This window comes from Phyllobates terribilis, unplaced genomic scaffold, assembly GCF_046119375.1.
Source record: "Phyllobates terribilis strain yellow unplaced genomic scaffold, ASM4611937v1 Scaffold_52__1_contigs__length_9100884, whole genome shotgun sequence".
Lineage (NCBI taxonomy): Eukaryota > Metazoa > Chordata > Amphibia > Anura > Dendrobatidae > Phyllobates > Phyllobates terribilis.
Window position 1 is genome coordinate 8,769,502 of NW_027362812.1, and position 17,773 is coordinate 8,787,274.

At 44.5% G+C, this 17,773-nt stretch overlaps 10 non-coding genes across 10 annotated transcripts; all 10 read right to left on the reverse strand.

The window, feature by feature from the left end:
* Window positions 1-5,120: 5,120 nt before the first annotated feature.
* LOC141191896 (U2 spliceosomal RNA) lies at window positions 5,121-5,311 on the reverse strand. The gene has a single exon (XR_012265593.1). It is a non-coding gene; the product is annotated as a U2 spliceosomal RNA (small nuclear RNA).
* A 1,115-nt stretch (window positions 5,312-6,426) lies between these two features.
* LOC141192054 (U2 spliceosomal RNA) lies at window positions 6,427-6,617 on the reverse strand. The gene has a single exon (XR_012265748.1). It is a non-coding gene; the product is annotated as a U2 spliceosomal RNA (small nuclear RNA).
* Window positions 6,618-7,732: 1,115 nt separating this feature from the next.
* Window positions 7,733-7,923, reverse strand: LOC141191897 (U2 spliceosomal RNA). Its single transcript, XR_012265594.1, has one exon. It is a non-coding gene; the product is annotated as a U2 spliceosomal RNA (small nuclear RNA).
* A 1,115-nt stretch (window positions 7,924-9,038) lies between these two features.
* Window positions 9,039-9,229, reverse strand: LOC141192043 (U2 spliceosomal RNA). Its single transcript, XR_012265738.1, has one exon. It is a non-coding gene; the product is annotated as a U2 spliceosomal RNA (small nuclear RNA).
* A 1,115-nt stretch (window positions 9,230-10,344) lies between these two features.
* Window positions 10,345-10,535, reverse strand: LOC141191898 (U2 spliceosomal RNA). Its single transcript, XR_012265595.1, has one exon. It is a non-coding gene; the product is annotated as a U2 spliceosomal RNA (small nuclear RNA).
* Window positions 10,536-11,646: 1,111 nt separating this feature from the next.
* LOC141191899 (U2 spliceosomal RNA) lies at window positions 11,647-11,837 on the reverse strand. Its single transcript, XR_012265596.1, has one exon. It is a non-coding gene; the product is annotated as a U2 spliceosomal RNA (small nuclear RNA).
* A 1,112-nt stretch (window positions 11,838-12,949) lies between these two features.
* On the reverse strand, window positions 12,950-13,140 carry LOC141191900 (U2 spliceosomal RNA). The gene has a single exon (XR_012265597.1). It is a non-coding gene; the product is annotated as a U2 spliceosomal RNA (small nuclear RNA).
* Window positions 13,141-14,251: 1,111 nt separating this feature from the next.
* On the reverse strand, window positions 14,252-14,442 carry LOC141192046 (U2 spliceosomal RNA). The gene has a single exon (XR_012265741.1). It is a non-coding gene; the product is annotated as a U2 spliceosomal RNA (small nuclear RNA).
* A 1,114-nt stretch (window positions 14,443-15,556) lies between these two features.
* LOC141191902 (U2 spliceosomal RNA) lies at window positions 15,557-15,747 on the reverse strand. The gene has a single exon (XR_012265599.1). It is a non-coding gene; the product is annotated as a U2 spliceosomal RNA (small nuclear RNA).
* Window positions 15,748-16,862: 1,115 nt separating this feature from the next.
* LOC141191903 (U2 spliceosomal RNA) lies at window positions 16,863-17,053 on the reverse strand. Its single transcript, XR_012265600.1, has one exon. It is a non-coding gene; the product is annotated as a U2 spliceosomal RNA (small nuclear RNA).
* Between the last annotated feature and the right edge of the window lie 720 nt (window positions 17,054-17,773).

Sequence of the window (17,773 nt, forward strand, 5' to 3'; positions counted from 1 at the left end):
CCATTTTCGAGTTCCACAAAAAAACAAATAAAATTCTATTCAAGCTTCTCATACACATATATCCTGGTGGAAATACTACCGCAATATATAAAAATATTGGCAACACCACACTCTTAACAATTAAAATCTTCCCAAAAAAGAATAAACTCCTCAATTTCCAAAAATTCAACTTCTGCTCAACTTTTCCTTTCGCATCATCCCAACTTTCTTTCCCATCCAAACTCTCTGAAAACTTCACACCCAAAACTTTAATAGGTCCATTCACTACATTCACACCTACATCCCTACTTAAACTTCCGCCTCCAAAACCCTTACACTCACTCTTTTCCCAATTCACTTTAAACGCAGATGCACCACAAAAAATAGACACTAACAACTTCACCCGCCTCACCGAACATTCAGAATCACATAATACACACACGTCATCCATATAACCACTCACCTTCCATTCTTTTCCTCCACCTCCCGGCACTTGCACACCACGAATTACCTTATCTTTCCTCAGCATACACAACAATGGCTCAATTGCACAAATAAATGCTACAGGGGACAAAGGACACCCCTGTCGCACACCCGAAAACACATTCACTTTCCTACCCACATACCCATTCATTAAAACACAGCTATAAACACCCGCATACAAACTTCTCACTCGCCCAACAAAATCAGCCGGAAAACCCATTTTTAACAACACTCTGAACAAAAAACCATGCGACAACCTATCATAAGCCTTTTCAAAATCCAAACTTAACAAAAATACACTCTTCTTACGACCCATGCAATCCCATAGACAATCTCTTAACATACACACACACTCGTGAATCCGCCTCCCAGGTACCGCACAACACTGCTCATCCCCAATCACACTCTCTATCACATCACGCATCCTATTAGCCATAAGTTTTGCATAGATTTTATAATCACAATTAAGTAACGTTATTGGCCTCCAATTCCTCAGACTTTTCAAATCCCCTTTCTTAGGAATTAACACAACCATACCTGCACGCATACTCTCAGTCACCTCCATGTTTCCCCACATATACTTACATACATCCACAAAGTCCTTACCAATCACACCCCACATCACACGATAAAATTCTACTGGGAGGCCATCCTCCCCCGGCATCTTATTCAAAGCCATACTACACATAACCTTCCATACCTCATCACCAGTCACCTCACCCATCACTCTCTCTCTTTCTGCTTCACTCAACTTACTCTCTAACACACTCAAAACATCATTCTCCAAACATTCATCCCTCTGTTTCACTGCATACAGATCCTCATAAAACTTAGCCACCTCTTCACACATATCCTCTCCACTCACCTCACTTCCATCTGCTCCATACACCACGCTCATACTCTGTTTCTTTCCAAAAACTTTTTTAAAGAAAAACCGAGAACATTTCTCATCCTGCTCCATCTTATCAATCTTTGCCCTAAACACTATGCTTCTCCCTCTCTCCAACAAAAACTCACTAATCTCCTTTTTTACCTCTAAAATATCCTCCTCCACCTCAACTCCTCCTTCCCTTAACTTATACAAAACGCTCAACTGCGCGTTCAGTTTAACAAAACTCTCTCTTTTAATTGCTGCATACTTGTATCCTAAATTTTTAAAGAACATTTTTGTTTGTTTCTTCACCCAGTCCCACCACTCACAAACATTCCCAAACTCATTTTTATGCTTACACCATTCTTCATACCGCCTTTCATACTCCTTTCTCACATCTTCATTCTCTAACAGTTTAACATTTAACTTCCACAATCCTCTCCCAAACACTCCATCAACTTTTATATCCAACTCACACAACATACACACATGATCTGAAAAAAGAACGTTTTCCTGCCTATAATTAACAGAAACCATATTTTTAGAAATAAAACAATAATCCAATCTGGATTGTACCCTACCACTCTCAGAAAAGAAAGTGTTCAACAAAGGATTCATGTTACACACGCGCTGCATATCACACAACCCAAAATCATTCACTAACTCCAATAATGCTTTCCCAGACACATCCACATTCACTCTCCCCACATCACAGTTCATATCACCCACAATTACCACAGGTATTCTTCCTGGAACAAAAAGCTTAATTTTTTCAAATAAATTTTTGCGCTCATTTTTTTCAACTGGTGCATAAACATTAATAACACAAAACTTTACATTCTTGTATACAAAATTAGCAAGGATACATCTCCCCACCTCAATAACCAAATAATCACTCAAAACAACCTCCCTTCCTTTAACCAAAATACCCACACCATCATTCTTATTACATGCACTCCCCGACCACACAGACGCTCCATAAGACCATTCATCCCCTTTCACACCATCCACTACCCCACATTCTTGTAAACAAAAAATAGATGCATTTTGCATAGCTAAAAACTCAAAAATAGCAGCTCTTCTTACTTTACTTTTAAACACTCTTACGTTTTGGGACACTATGGTAAATCCCATAATACTTCTACTCCTTCACCAATTACACAAAGAAATAGCCTTTGGCCTAAACCAAAGCTCACAAGAGGATAAAAAGAAAAAACATTTACAATATTATATGGTGACACTATCCAGCACCACCACTATCCTCCTCCGCCATCAGAACAGAACAGCTGGTTTCCGACCCGCTGGCTTCACCAGCCACACTCCTCATTCTGGCAGTTCTGATCTTCCTCTGAGGCTCACTAAAATCTGCATCATCACTGCCCCCACCATCCTCCCTACGACTCTTCTTTGCACCCCTATCATCCTCCGAAGAAAAATCTTCAATGTTTTCAGGACCCGAAGGGTGTTCAGGACTGTCGGGTTCCGAGATTTGCACTTCACATCCTGTTGCGTCCATTGCCTCTCCAAAAGTCATCATCTCAGGCAGCTCTGCTTCCACCACTTTCCTAGATATTCTCGCAGACACTGCCTTTTTCTCCACCTTTGCCACTTCCCTCCAGAACTCCTTTTCTTCCCTCCGCTTCTTCCTCATTTCTTCAGCAGAAGAAGAACATGGTCTCAGGGACACCTCCTCTGGCGCCGTAGAGGGAGAGGCTCTACCAGTTTCCCGCCTCCTTCCCTCTCTCTCCTCCCTCTCCAATCTTTCCAGCACTTTCAGTGCGCTTGCCATCTGCCTCCTCTCCAGCTCCTCCTCCTTCTGTTCTTTATCAGAACGTCTAGGTGCACTCATAGGACAGTCCTTATACATGTGATCACTACTCCCACAGACATCACAGGACTTGGCCTCTGGACACTGGTTGGCCATATGCCCCTCCTTTCTGCAATTTCGGCAACACTGCCCTTTAAGGCATGTTACCATGGTATGTCCGAAAGAAAAGCATCTACGGCAAAACATGGGCTGGCCTGGGTAAAAGAGGAAACCTCTATGGCCTGCAACGGAAAAATTTGATGGAGGGTGTCTAAAGCCCCCCACACTGTCAGGATCCCTTTTCAATTTCACACGGAATTTATACTGACAGTTAAAGATTCCTAGACAATTGACTTGCTTCACTCCCTTCCGCACATATTCACAGTAGCGAGAGAGGAAGCACTCCAGCAGCTCAGGGTCTGTAAAAGGGTTATAGACAGTCACAGTCACCTCCTTTTCTTGCAGACCAAACAAAGGTTCCCATCTAACTCCTTCCAAGCAGGGGTCACTAGAGTGACCACGGAGCCATTCAAAGACATTAAGGCAAACATCCTGGTCCATAAAGGTAACGTCATAATTACCTTGACGTGAAAATTCGTTGACACTGAAGATCTCAGAACGTCTTGCTCCAGCTTTGCCTTCAACGATGTCTTGGACAATGAAAACCACGTTGTTCTTGTTCTGGTCAGATGGATCCACGGACAAACGGATGGTGTTCTTCACAAAAGACATCTTGGATTCTGTCGGTATGGAATACCACAGGAAAAAGCAGAAAATCCTCCACAAAAGGGTCCGGATTCCTCCAGGAGACTCGCACCAATCAAGGTACAGTCATACGATCGCAGCCAAAAGGCCGAGAAGCGATAACCAGAATTGGTTTCAAACTACGGAGCCACCCAAGGATCCTGAAAAGTCCATTTGTGGAGATGAGCTCCTGGACTCCCGTTAAGAAGACATGTTGTCAACCTCTAGATCCCTTACATGCCTGCACTTTTCGGCTTGCTGCTGCTGCAATCCACGCGTTTTAGATCTGCATAACTCCACCTCTTTAAACACAGCACCTTCACCCCCTGCTGTTCCCACCCGCCTCAACACCGTTGGAAGGGAGGAGAACCAATTAAGGCGGGGGGTGGGGTGGAACGAGCAGCTGTCTACCCTTAGCAGGAGGGCTCCTGATTACATACCTCTCCTGCTGCTGCTGCTGCTGGCTGTCCAGCAGCAGACTGAAGGTGGCTGCTGCTGTGCACAGGTATATAAAGGCTCAGAGCCTATTATGACACGCGCAGCCAGCGTTCCATTGCCACATTCCATCTACTGCAGGCAGGATACCTGGCTGGCTGAATGTCGCTGAGAAGCTCACAGAGACCGCCATAAGCAACAGTTTAACAGAATGCCACAGACTAATCAACCAAACTTTTTGGGTTGGGTTCTCTTTTATAGTCTGCAGGCATTAAATGAAAGAAGTCAGTGTTCCAGCAGAAGGAGACAACGTTTCAGAAAAGGCATTGTAGCAAACCAAAAAAGAAATTTTAAGCGCAGCAGAGTAACCAGCGCACATACCTGTTAGCTCAGGTGAGTTTAAAAGGCTGCTGTTGATAACAAGGGCATTTGCTAAATAGATGGTGTGTGTGCAACAATATACTGAAAGGTCAATTATATTGTGCAGCTTATCTCACCACCTGTAGTTATTTAGGTGAAAGCTCCAAAATGCTTGCCTAATATGTCTGTTTATCCAAAAGGAAGTAAAAAGGGAGAGCTAGAAAGATAGCATTGCATCACATTACATGGCAATGCAATGCACAGTTGCTGAAGTTGAACCAAAATGAGCTTGTAATCTGGCTTCTGCAACTTTGAACATGAAAAATCCAATGAGGAGAAGAAAAGCAAAGCCAAAGAGTCCATCCCAAAATCCGACAAACAAGCAAAATGAACAAAAAACATTGAATTCAATTCTTTCTGATTTTAGAAACTGCATTAAAGAAGGGGTGCACCGGTCCTGGAGATACTGCAATACCAGGTCAATGCGTGGAGTGGACAGAGCAAGCTCTTTTTCCATCTCCCTGTTCTAAAAATCCATTTAATATATGGTCCCCAGATAGGGGACGTATCAGATATTAAACTGATAAGAACAGATACTACACTTGATCTTAGCCAAAAGGCCGAGAAGCGATAACCAGAATTGGTTTCAAACTACGGAGCCACCCAAGGATCCTGAAAAGTCCATTTGTGGAGATGAGCTCCTGGACTCCCGTTAAGAAGACATGTTGTCAACCTCTAGATCCCTTACATGCCTGCACTTTTCGGCTTGCTGCTGCTGCAATCCACGCGTTTTAGATCTGCATAACTCCACCTCTTTAAACACAGCACCTTCACCCCCTGCTGTTCCCACCCGCCTCAACACCGTTGGAAGGGAGGAGAACCAATTAAGGCGGGGGGTGGGGTGGAACGAGCAGCTGTCTACCCTTAGCAGGAGGGCTCCTGATTACATACCTCTCCTGCTGCTGCTGCTGCTGGCTGTCCAGCAGCAGACTGAAGGTGGCTGCTGCTGTGCACAGGTATATAAAGGCTCAGAGCCTATTATGACACGCGCAGCCAGCGTTCCATTGCCACATTCCATCTACTGCAGGCAGGATACCTGGCTGGCTGAATGTCGCTGAGAAGCTCACAGAGACCGCCATAAGCAACAGTTTAACAGAATGCCACAGACTAATCAACCAAACTTTTTGGGTTGGGTTCTCTTTTATAGTCTGCAGGCATTAAATGAAAGAAGTCAGTGTTCCAGCAGAAGGAGACAACGTTTCAGAAAAGGCATTGTAGCAAACCAAAAAAGAAATTTTAAGCGCAGCAGAGTAACCAGCGCACATACCTGTTAGCTCAGGTGAGTTTAAAAGGCTGCTGTTGATAACAAGGGCATTTGCTAAATAGATGGTGTGTGTGCAACAATATACTGAAAGGTCAATTATATTGTGCAGCTTATCTCACCACCTGTAGTTATTTAGGTGAAAGCTCCAAAATGCTTGCCTAATATGTCTGTTTATCCAAAAGGAAGTAAAAAGGGAGAGCTAGAAAGATAGCATTGCATCACAATACATGGCAATGCAATGCACAGTTGCTGAAGTTGAACCAAAATGAGCTTGTAATCTGGCTTGTGCAACTTTGAACATGAAAAATCCAATGAGGAGAAGAAAAGCAAAGCCAAAGAGTCCATCCCAAAATCCGACAAACAAGCAAAATGAACAAAAAACATTGAATTCAATTCTTTCTGATTTTAGAAACTGCATTAAAGAAGGGGTGCACCGGTCCTGGAGATACTGCAATACCAGGTCAATGCGTGGAGTGGACAGAGCAAGCTCTTTTTCCATCTCCCTGTTCTATAAATCCATTTAATATATGGTCCCCAGATAGGGGACGTATCAGATATTAAACTGATAAGAACAGATACTACACTTGATCTTAGCCAAAAGGCCGAGAAGCGATAACCAGAATTGGTTTCAAACTACGGAGCCACCCAAGGATCCTGAAAAGTCCATTTGTGGAGATGAGCTCCTGGACTCCCGTTAAGAAGACATGTTGTCAACCTCTAGATCCCTTACATGCCTGCACTTTTCGGCTTGCTGCTGCTGCAATCCACGCGTTTTAGATCTGCATAACTCCACCTCTTTAAACACAGCACCTTCACCCCCTGCTGTTCCCACCCGCCTCAACACCGTTGGAAGGGAGGAGAACCAATTAAGGCGGGGGGTGGGGTGGAACGAGCAGCTGTCTACCCTTAGCAGGAGGGCTCCTGATTACATACCTCTCCTGCTGCTGCTGCTGCTGGCTGTCCAGCAGCAGACTGAAGGTGGCTGCTGCTGTGCACAGGTATATAAAGGCTCAGAGCCTATTATGACACGCGCAGCCAGCGTTCCATTGCCACATTCCATCTACTGCAGGCAGGATACCTGGCTGGCTGAATGTCGCTGAGAAGCTCACAGAGACCGCCATAAGCAACAGTTTAACAGAATGCCACAGACTAATCAACCAAACTTTTTGGGTTGGGTTCTCTTTTATAGTCTGCAGGCATTAAATGAAAGAAGTCAGTGTTCCAGCAGAAGGAGACAACGTTTCAGAAAAGGCATTGTAGCAAACCAAAAAAGAAATTTTAAGCGCAGCAGAGTAACCAGCGCACATACCTGTTAGCTCAGGTGAGTTTAAAAGGCTGCTGTTGATAACAAGGGCATTTGCTAAATAGATGGTGTGTGTGCAACAATATACTGAAAGGTCAATTATATTGTGCAGCTTATCTCACCACCTGTAGTTATTTAGGTGAAAGCTCCAAAATGCTTGCCTAATATGTCTGTTTATCCAAAAGGAAGTAAAAAGGGAGAGCTAGAAAGATAGCATTGCATCACATTACATGGCAATGCAATGCACAGTTGCTGAAGTTGAACCAAAATGAGCTTGTAATCTGGCTTCTGCAACTTTGAACATGAAAAATCCAATGAGGAGAAGAAAAGCAAAGCCAAAGAGTCCATCCCAAAATCCGACAAACAAGCAAAATGAACAAAAAACATTGAATTCAATTCTTTCTGATTTTAGAAACTGCATTAAAGAAGGGGTGCACCGGTCCTGGAGATACTGCAATACCAGGTCAATGCGTGGAGTGGACAGAGCAAGCTCTTTTTCCATCTCCCTGTTCTAAAAATCCATTTAATATATGGTCCCCAGATAGGGGACGTATCAGATATTAAACTGATAAGAACAGATACTACACTTGATCTTAGCCAAAAGGCCGAGAAGCGATAACCAGAATTGGTTTCAAACTACGGAGCCACCCAAGGATCCTGAAAAGTCCATTTGTGGAGATGAGCTCCTGGACTCCCGTTAAGAAGACATGTTGTCAACCTCTAGATCCCTTACATGCCTGCACTTTTCGGCTTGCTGCTGCTGCAATCCACGCGTTTTAGATCTGCATAACTCCATCTCTTTAAACACAGCACCTTCACCCCCTGCTGTTCCCACCCGCCTCAACACCGTTGGAAGGGAGGAGAACCAATTAAGGCGGGGGGTGGGGTGGAACGAGCAGCTGTCTACCCTTAGCAGGAGGGCTCCTGATTACATACCTCTCCTGCTGCTGCTGCTGCTGGCTGTCCAGCAGCAGACTGAAGGTGGCTGCTGCTGTGCACAGGTATATAAAGGCTCAGAGCCTATTATGACACGCGCAGCCAGCGTTCCATTGCCACATTCCATCTACTGCAGGCAGGATACCTGGCTGGCTGAATGTCGCTGAGAAGCTCACAGAGACCGCCATAAGCAACAGTTTAACAGAATGCCACAGACTAATCAACCAAACTTTTTGGGTTGGGTTCTCTTTTATAGTCTGCAGGCATTAAATGAAAGAAGTCAGTGTTCCAGGAGAAGGAGACAACGTTTCAGAAAAGGCATTGTAGCAAACCAAAAAAGAAATTTTAAGCGCAGCAGAGTAACCAGCGCACATACCTGTTAGCTCAGGTGAGTTTAAAAGGCTGCTGTTGATAACAAGGGCATTTGCTAAATAGATGGTGTGTGTGCAACAATATACTGAAAGGTCAATTATATTGTGCAGCTTATCTCACCACCTGTAGTTATTTAGGTGAAAGCTCCAAAATGCTTGCCTAATATGTCTGTTTATCCAAAAGGAAGTAAAAAGGGAGAGCTAGAAAGATAGCATTGCATCACATTACATGGCAATGCAATGCACAGTTGCTGAAGTTGAACCAAAATGAGCTTGTAATCTGGCTTCTGCAACTTTGAACATGAAAAATCCAATGAGGAGAAGAAAAGCAAAGCCAAAGAGTCCATCCCAAAATCCGACAAACAAGCAAAATGAACAAAAAACATTGAATTCAATTCTTTCTGATTTTAGAAACTGCATTAAAGAAGGGGTGCACCAGTCCTGGAGATACTGCAATACCAGGTCAATGCGTGGAGTGGACAGAGCAAGCTCTTTTTCCATCTCCCTGTTCTAAAAATCCATTTAATATATGGTCCCCAGATAGGGGACGTATCAGATATTAAACTGATAAGAACAGATACTACACTTGATCTTAGCCAAAAGGCCGAGAAGCGATAACCAGAATTGGTTTCAAACTACGGAGCCACCCAAGGATCCTGAAAAGTCCATTTGTGGAGATGAGCTCCTGGACTCCCGTTAAGAAGACATGTTGTCAACCTCTAGATCCCTTACATGCCTGCACTTTTCGGCTTGCTGCTGCTGCAATCCACGCGTTTTAGATCTGCATAACTCCACCTCTTTAAACACAGCACCTTCACCCCCTGCTGTTCCCACCCGCCTCAACACCGTTGGAAGGGAGGAGAACCAATTAAGGCGGGGGGTGGGGTGGAACGAGCAGCTGTCTACCCTTAGCAGGAGGGCTCCTGATTACATACCTCTCCTGCTGCTGCTGCTGCTGGCTGTCCAGCAGCAGACTGAAGGTGGCTGCTGCTGTGCACAGGTATATAAAGGCTCAGAGCCTATTATGACACGCGCAGCCAGCGTTCCATTGCCACATTCCATCTACTGCAGGCAGGATACCTGGCTGGCTGAATGTCGCTGAGAAGCTCACAGAGACCGCCATAAGCAACAGTTTAACAGAATGCCACAGACTAATCAACCAAACTTTTTGGGTTGGGTTCTCTTTTATAGTCTGCAGGCATTAAATGAAAGAAGTCAGTGTTCCAGCAGAAGGAGACAACGTTTCAGAAAAGGCATTGTAGCAAACCAAAAAAGAAATTTTAAGCGCAGCAGAGTAACCAGCGCACATACCTGTTAGCTCAGGTGAGTTTAAAAGGCTGCTGTTGATAACAAGGGCATTTGCTAAATAGATGGTGTGTGTGCAACAATATACTGAAAGGTCAATTATATTGTGCAGCTTATCTCACCACCTGTAGTTATTTAGGTGAAAGCTCCAAAATGCTTGCCTAATATGTCTGTTTATCCAAAAGGAAGTAAAAAGGGAGAGCTAGAAAGATAGCATTGCATCACATTACATGGCAATGCAATGCACAGTTGCTGAAGTTGAACCAAAATGAGCTTGTAATCTGGCTTCTGCAACTTTGAACATGAAAAATCCAATGAGGAGAAGAAAAGCAAAGCCAAAGAGTCCATCCCAAAATCCGACAAACAAGCAAAATGAACAAAAAACATTGAATTCAATTCTTTCTGATTTTAGAAACTGCATTAAAGAAGGGGTGCACCGGTCCTGGAGATACTGCAATACCAGGTCAATGCGTGGAGTGGACAGAGCAAGCTCTTTTTCCATCTCCCTGTTCTAAAAATCCATTTAATATATGGTCCCCAGATAGGGGACGTATCAGATATTAAACTGATAAGAACAGATACTACACTTGATCTTAGCCAAAAGGCCGAGAAGCGATAACCAGAATTGGTTTCAAACTACGGAGCCACCCAAGGATCCTGAAAAGTCCATTTGTGGAGATGAGCTCCTGGACTCCCGTTAAGAAGACATGTTGTCAACCTCTAGATCCCTTACATGCCTGCACTTTTCGGCTTGCTGCTGCTGCAATCCACGCGTTTTAGATCTGCATAACTCCACCTCTTTAAACACAGCACCTTCACCCCCTGCTGTTCCCACCCGCCTCAACACCGTTGGAAGGGAGGAGAACCAATTAAGGCGGGGGGTGGGGTGGAACGAGCAGCTGTCTACCCTTAGCAGGAGGGCTCCTGATTACATACCTCTCCTGCTGCTGCTGCTGGCTGTCCAGCAGCAGACTGAAGGTGGCTGCTGCTGTGCACAGGTATATAAAGGCTCAGAGCCTATTATGACACGCGCAGCCAGCGTTCCATTGCCACATTCCATCTACTGCAGGCAGGATACCTGGCTGGCTGAATGTCGCTGAGAAGCTCACAGAGACCGCCATAAGCAACAGTTTAACAGAATGCCACAGACTAATCAACCAAACTTTTTGGGTTGGGTTCTCTTTTATAGTCTGCAGGCATTAAATGAAAGAAGTCAGTGTTCCAGGAGAAGGAGACAACGTTTCAGAAAAGGCATTGTAGCAAACCAAAAAAGAAATTTTAAGCGCAGCAGAGTAACCAGCGCACATACCTGTTAGCTCAGGTGAGTTTAAAAGGCTGCTGTTGATAACAAGGGCATTTGCTAAATAGATGGTGTGTGTGCAACAATATACTGAAAGGTCAATTATATTGTGCAGCTTATCTCACCACCTGTAGTTATTTAGGTGAAAGCTCCAAAATGCTTGCCTAATATGTCTGTTTATCCAAAAGGAAGTAAAAAGGGAGAGCTAGAAAGATAGCATTGCATCACATTACATGGCAATGCAATGCACAGTTGCTGAAGTTGAACCAAAATGAGCTTGTAATCTGGCTTCTGCAACTTTGAACATGAAAAATCCAATGAGGAGAAGAAAAGCAAAGCCAAAGAGTCCATCCCAAAATCCGACAAACAAGCAAAATGAACAAAAAAATTGAATTCAATTCTTTCTGATTTTAGAAACTGCATTAAAGAAGGGGTGCACCGGTCCTGGAGATACTGCAATACCAGGTCAATGCGTGGAGTGGACAGAGCAAGCTCTTTTTCCATCTCCCTGTTCTAAAAATCCATTTAATATATGGTCCCCAGATAGGGGACGTATCAGATATTAAACTGATAAGAACAGATACTACACTTGATCTTAGCCAAAAGGCCGAGAAGCGATAACCAGAATTGGTTTCAAACTACGGAGCCACCCAAGGATCCTGAAAAGTCCATTTGTGGAGATGAGCTCCTGGACTCCCGTTAAGAAGACATGTTGTCAACCTCTAGATCCCTTACATGCCTGCACTTTTCGGCTTGCTGCTGCTGCAATCCACGCGTTTTAGATCTGCATAACTCCACCTCTTTAAACACAGCACCTTCACCCCCTGCTGTTCCCACCCGCCTCAACACCGTTGGAAGGGAGGAGAACCAATTAAGGCGGGGGGTGGGGTGGAACGAGCAGCTGTCTACCCTTAGCAGGAGGGCTCCTGATTACATACCTCTCCTGCTGCTGCTGCTGGCTGTCCAGCAGCAGACTGAAGGTGGCTGCTGCTGTGCACAGGTATATAAAGGCTCAGAGCCTATTATGACACGCGCAGCCAGCGTTCCATTGCCACATTCCATCTACTGCAGGCAGGATACCTGGCTGGCTGAATGTCGCTGAGAAGCTCACAGAGACCGCCATAAGCAACAGTTTAACAGAATGCCACAGACTAATCAACCAAACTTTTTGGGTTGGGTTCTCTTTTATAGTCTGCAGGCATTAAATGAAAGAAGTCAGTGTTCCAGCAGAAGGAGACAACGTTTCAGAAAAGGCATTGTAGCAAACCAAAAAAGAAATTTTAAGCGCAGCAGAGTAACCAGCGCACATACCTGTTAGCTCAGGTGAGTTTAAAAGGCTGCTGTTGATAACAAGGGCATTTGCTAAATAGATGGTGTGTGTGCAACAATATACTGAAAGGTCAATTATATTGTGCAGCTTATCTCACCACCTGTAGTTATTTAGGTGAAAGCTCCAAAATGCTTGCCTAATATGTCTGTTTATCCAAAAGGAAGTAAAAAGGGAGAGCTAGAAAGATAGCATTGCATCACATTACATGGCAATGCAATGCACAATTGCTGAAGTTGAACCAAAATGAGCTTGTAATCTGGCTTCTGCAACTTTGAACATGAAAAATCCAATGAGGAGAAGAAAAGCAAAGCCAAAGAGTCCATCCCAAAATCCGACAAACAAGCAAAATGAACAAAAAACATTGAATTCAATTCTTTCTGATTTTAGAAACTGCATTAAAGAAGGGGTGCACCGGTCCTGGAGATACTGCAATACCAGGTCAATGCGTGGAGTGGACAGAGCAAGCTCTTTTTCCATCTCCCTGTTCTAAAAATCCATTTAATATATGGTCCCCAGATAGGGGACGTATCAGATATTAAACTGATAAGAACAGATACTACACTTGATCTTAGCCAAAAGGCCGAGAAGCGATAACCAGAATTGGTTTCAAACTACGGAGCCACCCAAGGATCCTGAAAAGTCCATTTGTGGAGATGAGCTCCTGGACTCCCGTTAAGAAGACATGTTGTCAACCTCTAGATCCCTTACATGCCTGCACTTTTCGGCTTGCTGCTGCTGCAATCCACGCGTTTTAGATCTGCATAACTCCACCTCTTTAAACACAGCACCTTCACCCCTGCTGTTCCCACCCGCCTCAACACCGTTGGAAGGGAGGAGAACCAATTAAGGCGGGGGGTGGGGTGGAACGAGCAGCTGTCTACCCTTAGCAGGAGGGCTCCTGATTACATACCTCTCCTGCTGCTGCTGCTGGCTGTCCAGCAGCAGACTGAAGGTGGCTGCTGCTGTGCACAGGTATATAAAGGCTCAGAGCCTATTATGACACACGCAGCCAGCGTTCCATTGCCACATTCCATCTACTGCAGGCAGGATACCTGGCTGGCTGAATGTCGCTGAGAAGCTCACAGAGACCGCCATAAGCAACAGTTTAACAGAATGCCACAGACTAATCAACCAAACTTTTTGGGTTGGGTTCCCTTTTATAGTCTGCAGGCATTAAATGAAAGAAGTCAGTGTTCCAGCAGAAGGAGACAATGTTTCAGAAAAGGCATTGTAGCAAACCAAAAAAGAAATTTTAAGCGCAGCAGAGTAACCAGCGCACATACCTGTTAGCTCAGGTGAGTTTAAAAGGCTGCTGTTGATAACAAGGGCATTTGCTAAATAGATGGTGTGTGTGCAACAATATACTGAAAGGTCAATTATATTGTTCAGCTTATCTCACCACCTGTAGTTATTTAGGTGAAAGCTCCAAAATGCTTGCCTAATATGTCTGTTTATCCAAAAGGAAGTAAAAAGGGAGAGCTAGAAAGATAGCATTGCATCACATTACATGGCAATGCAATGCACAGTTGCTGAAGTTGAACCAAAATGAGCTTGTAATCTGGCTTCTGCAACTTTGAACATGAAAAATCCAATGAGGAGAAGAAAAGCAAAGCCAAAGAGTCCATCCCAAAATCCGACAAACAAGCAAAATGAACAAAAAACATTGAATTCAATTCTTTCTGATTTTAGAAACTGCATTAAAGAAGGGGTGCACCGGTCCTGGAGATACTGCAATACCAGGTCAATGCGTGGAGTGGACAGAGCAAGCTCTTTTTCCATCTCCCTGTTCTAAAAATCCACTTAATATATGGTCCCCAGATAGGGGACGTATCAGATATTAAACTGATAAGAACAGATACTACACTTGATCTTAGCCAAAAGGCCGAGAAGCGATAACCAGAATTGGTTTCAACTACGGAGCCACCCAAGGATCCTGAAAAGTCCATTTGTGGAGATGAGCTCCTGGACTCCCGTTAAGAAGACATGTTGTCAATCTCTAGATCCCTTACATGCCTGCACTTTTCGGCTTGCTGCTGCTGCAATCCACGCGTTTTAGATCTGCATAACTCCACCTCTTTAAACACAGCACCTTCACCCCCTGCTGTTCCCACCCGCCTCAACACCGTTGGAAGGGAGGAGAACCAATTAAGGCGGGGGGTGGGGTGGAACGAGCAGCTGTCTACCCTTAGCAGGAGGGCTCCTGATTACATACCTCTCCTGCTGCTGCTGCTGCTGGCTGTCCAGCAGCAGACTGAAGGTGGCTGCTGCTGTGCACAGGTATATAAAGGCTCAGAGCCTATTATGACACGCGCAGCCAGCGTTCCATTGCCACATTCCATCTACTGCAGGCAGGATACCTGGCTGGCTGAATGTCGCTGAGAAGCTCACAGAGACCGCCATAAGCAACAGTTTAACAGAATGCCACAGACTAATCAACCAAACTTTTTGGGTTGGGTTCTCTTTTATAGTCTGCAGGCATTAAATGAAAGAAGTCAGTGTTCCAGCAGAAGGAGACAACGTTTCAGAAAAGGCATTGTAGCAAACCAAAAAAGAAATTTTAAGCGCAGCAGAGTAACCAGCGCACATACCTGTTAGCTCAGGTGAGTTTAAAAGGCTGCTGTTGATAACAAGGGCATTTGCTAAATAGATGGTGTGTGTGCAACAATATACTGAAAGGTCAATTATATTGTGCAGCTTATCTCACCACCTGTAGTTATTTAGGTGAAAGCTCCAAAATGCTTGCCTAATATGTCTGTTTATCCAAAAGGAAGTAAAAAGGGAGAGCTAGAAAGATAGCATTGCATCACATTACATGGCAATGCAATGCACAGTTGCTGAAGTTGAACCAAAATGAGCTTGTAATCTGGCTTCTGCAACTTTGAACATGAAAAATCCAATGAGGAGAAGAAAAGCAAAGCCAAAGAGTCCATCCCAAAATCCGACAAACAAGCAAAATGAACAAAAAACATTGAATTCAATTCTTTCTGATTTTAGAAACTGCATTAAAGAAGGGGTGCACCGGTCCTGGAGATACTGCAATACCAGGTCAATGCGTGGAGTGGACAGAGCAAGCTCTTTTTCCATCTCCCTGTTCTAAAAATCCATTTAATATATGGTCCCCAGATAGGGGACGTATCAGATATTAAACTGATAAGAACAGATACTACACTTGATCTTAGCCAAAAGGCCGAGAAGCGATAACCAGAATTGGTTTCAAACTACGGAGCCACCCAAGGATCCTGAAAAGTCCATTTGTGGAGATGAGCTCCTGGACTCCCGTTAAGAAGACATGTTGTCAACCTCTAGATCCCTTACATGCCTGCACTTTTCGGCTTGCTGCTGCTGCAATCCACGCGTTTTAGATCTGCATAACTCCACCTCTTTAAACACAGCACCTTCACCCCCTGCTGTTCCCACCCGCCTCAACACCGTTGGAAGGGAGGAGAACCAATTAAGGCGGGGGGTGGGGTGGAACGAGCAGCTGTCTACCCTTAGCAGGAGGGCTCCTGATTACATACCTCTCCTGCTGCTGCTGCTGCTGGCTGTCCAGCAGCAGACTGAAGGTGGCTGCTGCTGTGCACAGGTATATAAAGGCTCAGAGCCTATTATGACACGCGCAGCCAGCGTTCCATTGCCACATTCCATCTACTGCAGGCAGGATACCTGGCTGGCTGAATGTCGCTGAGAAGCTCACAGAGACCGCCATAAGCAACAGTTTAACAGAATGCCACAGACTAATCAACCAAACTTTTTGGGTTGGGTTCTCTTTTATAGTCTGCAGGCATTAAATGAAAGAAGTCAGTGTTCCAGCAGAAGGAGACAACGTTTCAGAAAAGGCATTGTAGCAAACCAAAAAAGAAATTTTAAGCGCAGCAGAGTAACCAGCGCACATACCTGTTAGCTCAGGTGAGTTTAAAAGGCTGCTGTTGATAACAAGGGCATTTGCTAAATAGATGGTGTGTGTGCAACAATATACTGAAAGGTCAATTATATTGTGCAGCTTATCTCACCACCTGTAGTTATTTAGGTGAAAGCTCCAAAATGCTTGCCTAATATGTCTGTTTATCCAAAAGGAAGTAAAAAGGGAGAGCTAGAAAGATAGCATTGCATCACATTACATGGCAATGCAATGCACAGTTGCTGAAGTTGAACCAAAATGAGCTTGTAATCTGGCTTCTGCAACTTTGAACATGAAAAATCCAATGAGGAGAAGAAAAGCAAAGCCAAAGAGTCCATCCCAAAATCCGACAAACAAGCAAAATGAACAAAAAACATTGAATTCAATTCTTTCTGATTTTAGAAACTGCATTAAAGAAGGGGTGCACCGGTCCTGGAGATACTGCAATACCAGGTCAATGCGTGGAGTGGACAGAGCAAGCTCTTTTTCCATCTCCCTGTTCTAAAAATCCATTTAATATATGGTCCCCAGATAGGGGACGTATCAGATATTAAACTGATAAGAACAGATACTACACTTGATCTTAGCCAAAAGGCCGAGAAGCGATAACCAGAATTGGTTTCAAACTACGGAGCCACCCAAGGATCCTGAAAAGTCCATTTGTGGAGATGAGCTCCTGGACTCCCGTTAAGAAGACATGTTGTCAACCTCTAGATCCCTTACATGCCTGCACTTTTCGGCTTGCTGCTGCTGCAATCCACGCGTTTTAGATCTGCATAACTCCACCTCTTTAAACACAGCACCTTCACCCCCTGCTGTTCCCACCCGCCTCAACACCGTTGGAAGGGAGGAGAACCAATTAAGGCGGGGGGTGGGGTGGAACGAGCAGCTGTCTACCCTTAGCAGGAGGGCTCCTGATTACATACCTCTCCTGCTGCTGCTGGCTGTCCAGCAGCAGACTGAAGGTGGCTGCTGCTGTGCACAGGTATATAAAGGCTCAGAGCCTATTATGACACGCGCAGCCAGCGTTCCATTGCCACATTCCATCTACTGCAGGCAGGATACCTGGCTGGCTGAATGTCGCTGAGAAGCTCACAGAGACCGCCATAAGCAACAGTTTAACAGAATGCCACAGACTAATCAACCAAACTTTTTGGGTTGGGTTCTCTTTTATAGTCTGCAGGCATTAAATGAAAGAAGTCAGTGTTCCAGCAGAAGGAGACAACGTTTCAGAAAAGGCATTGTAGCAAACCAAAAAAGAAATTTTAAGCGCAGCAGAGTAACCAGCGCACATACCTGTTAGCTCAGGTGAGTTTAAAAGGCTGCT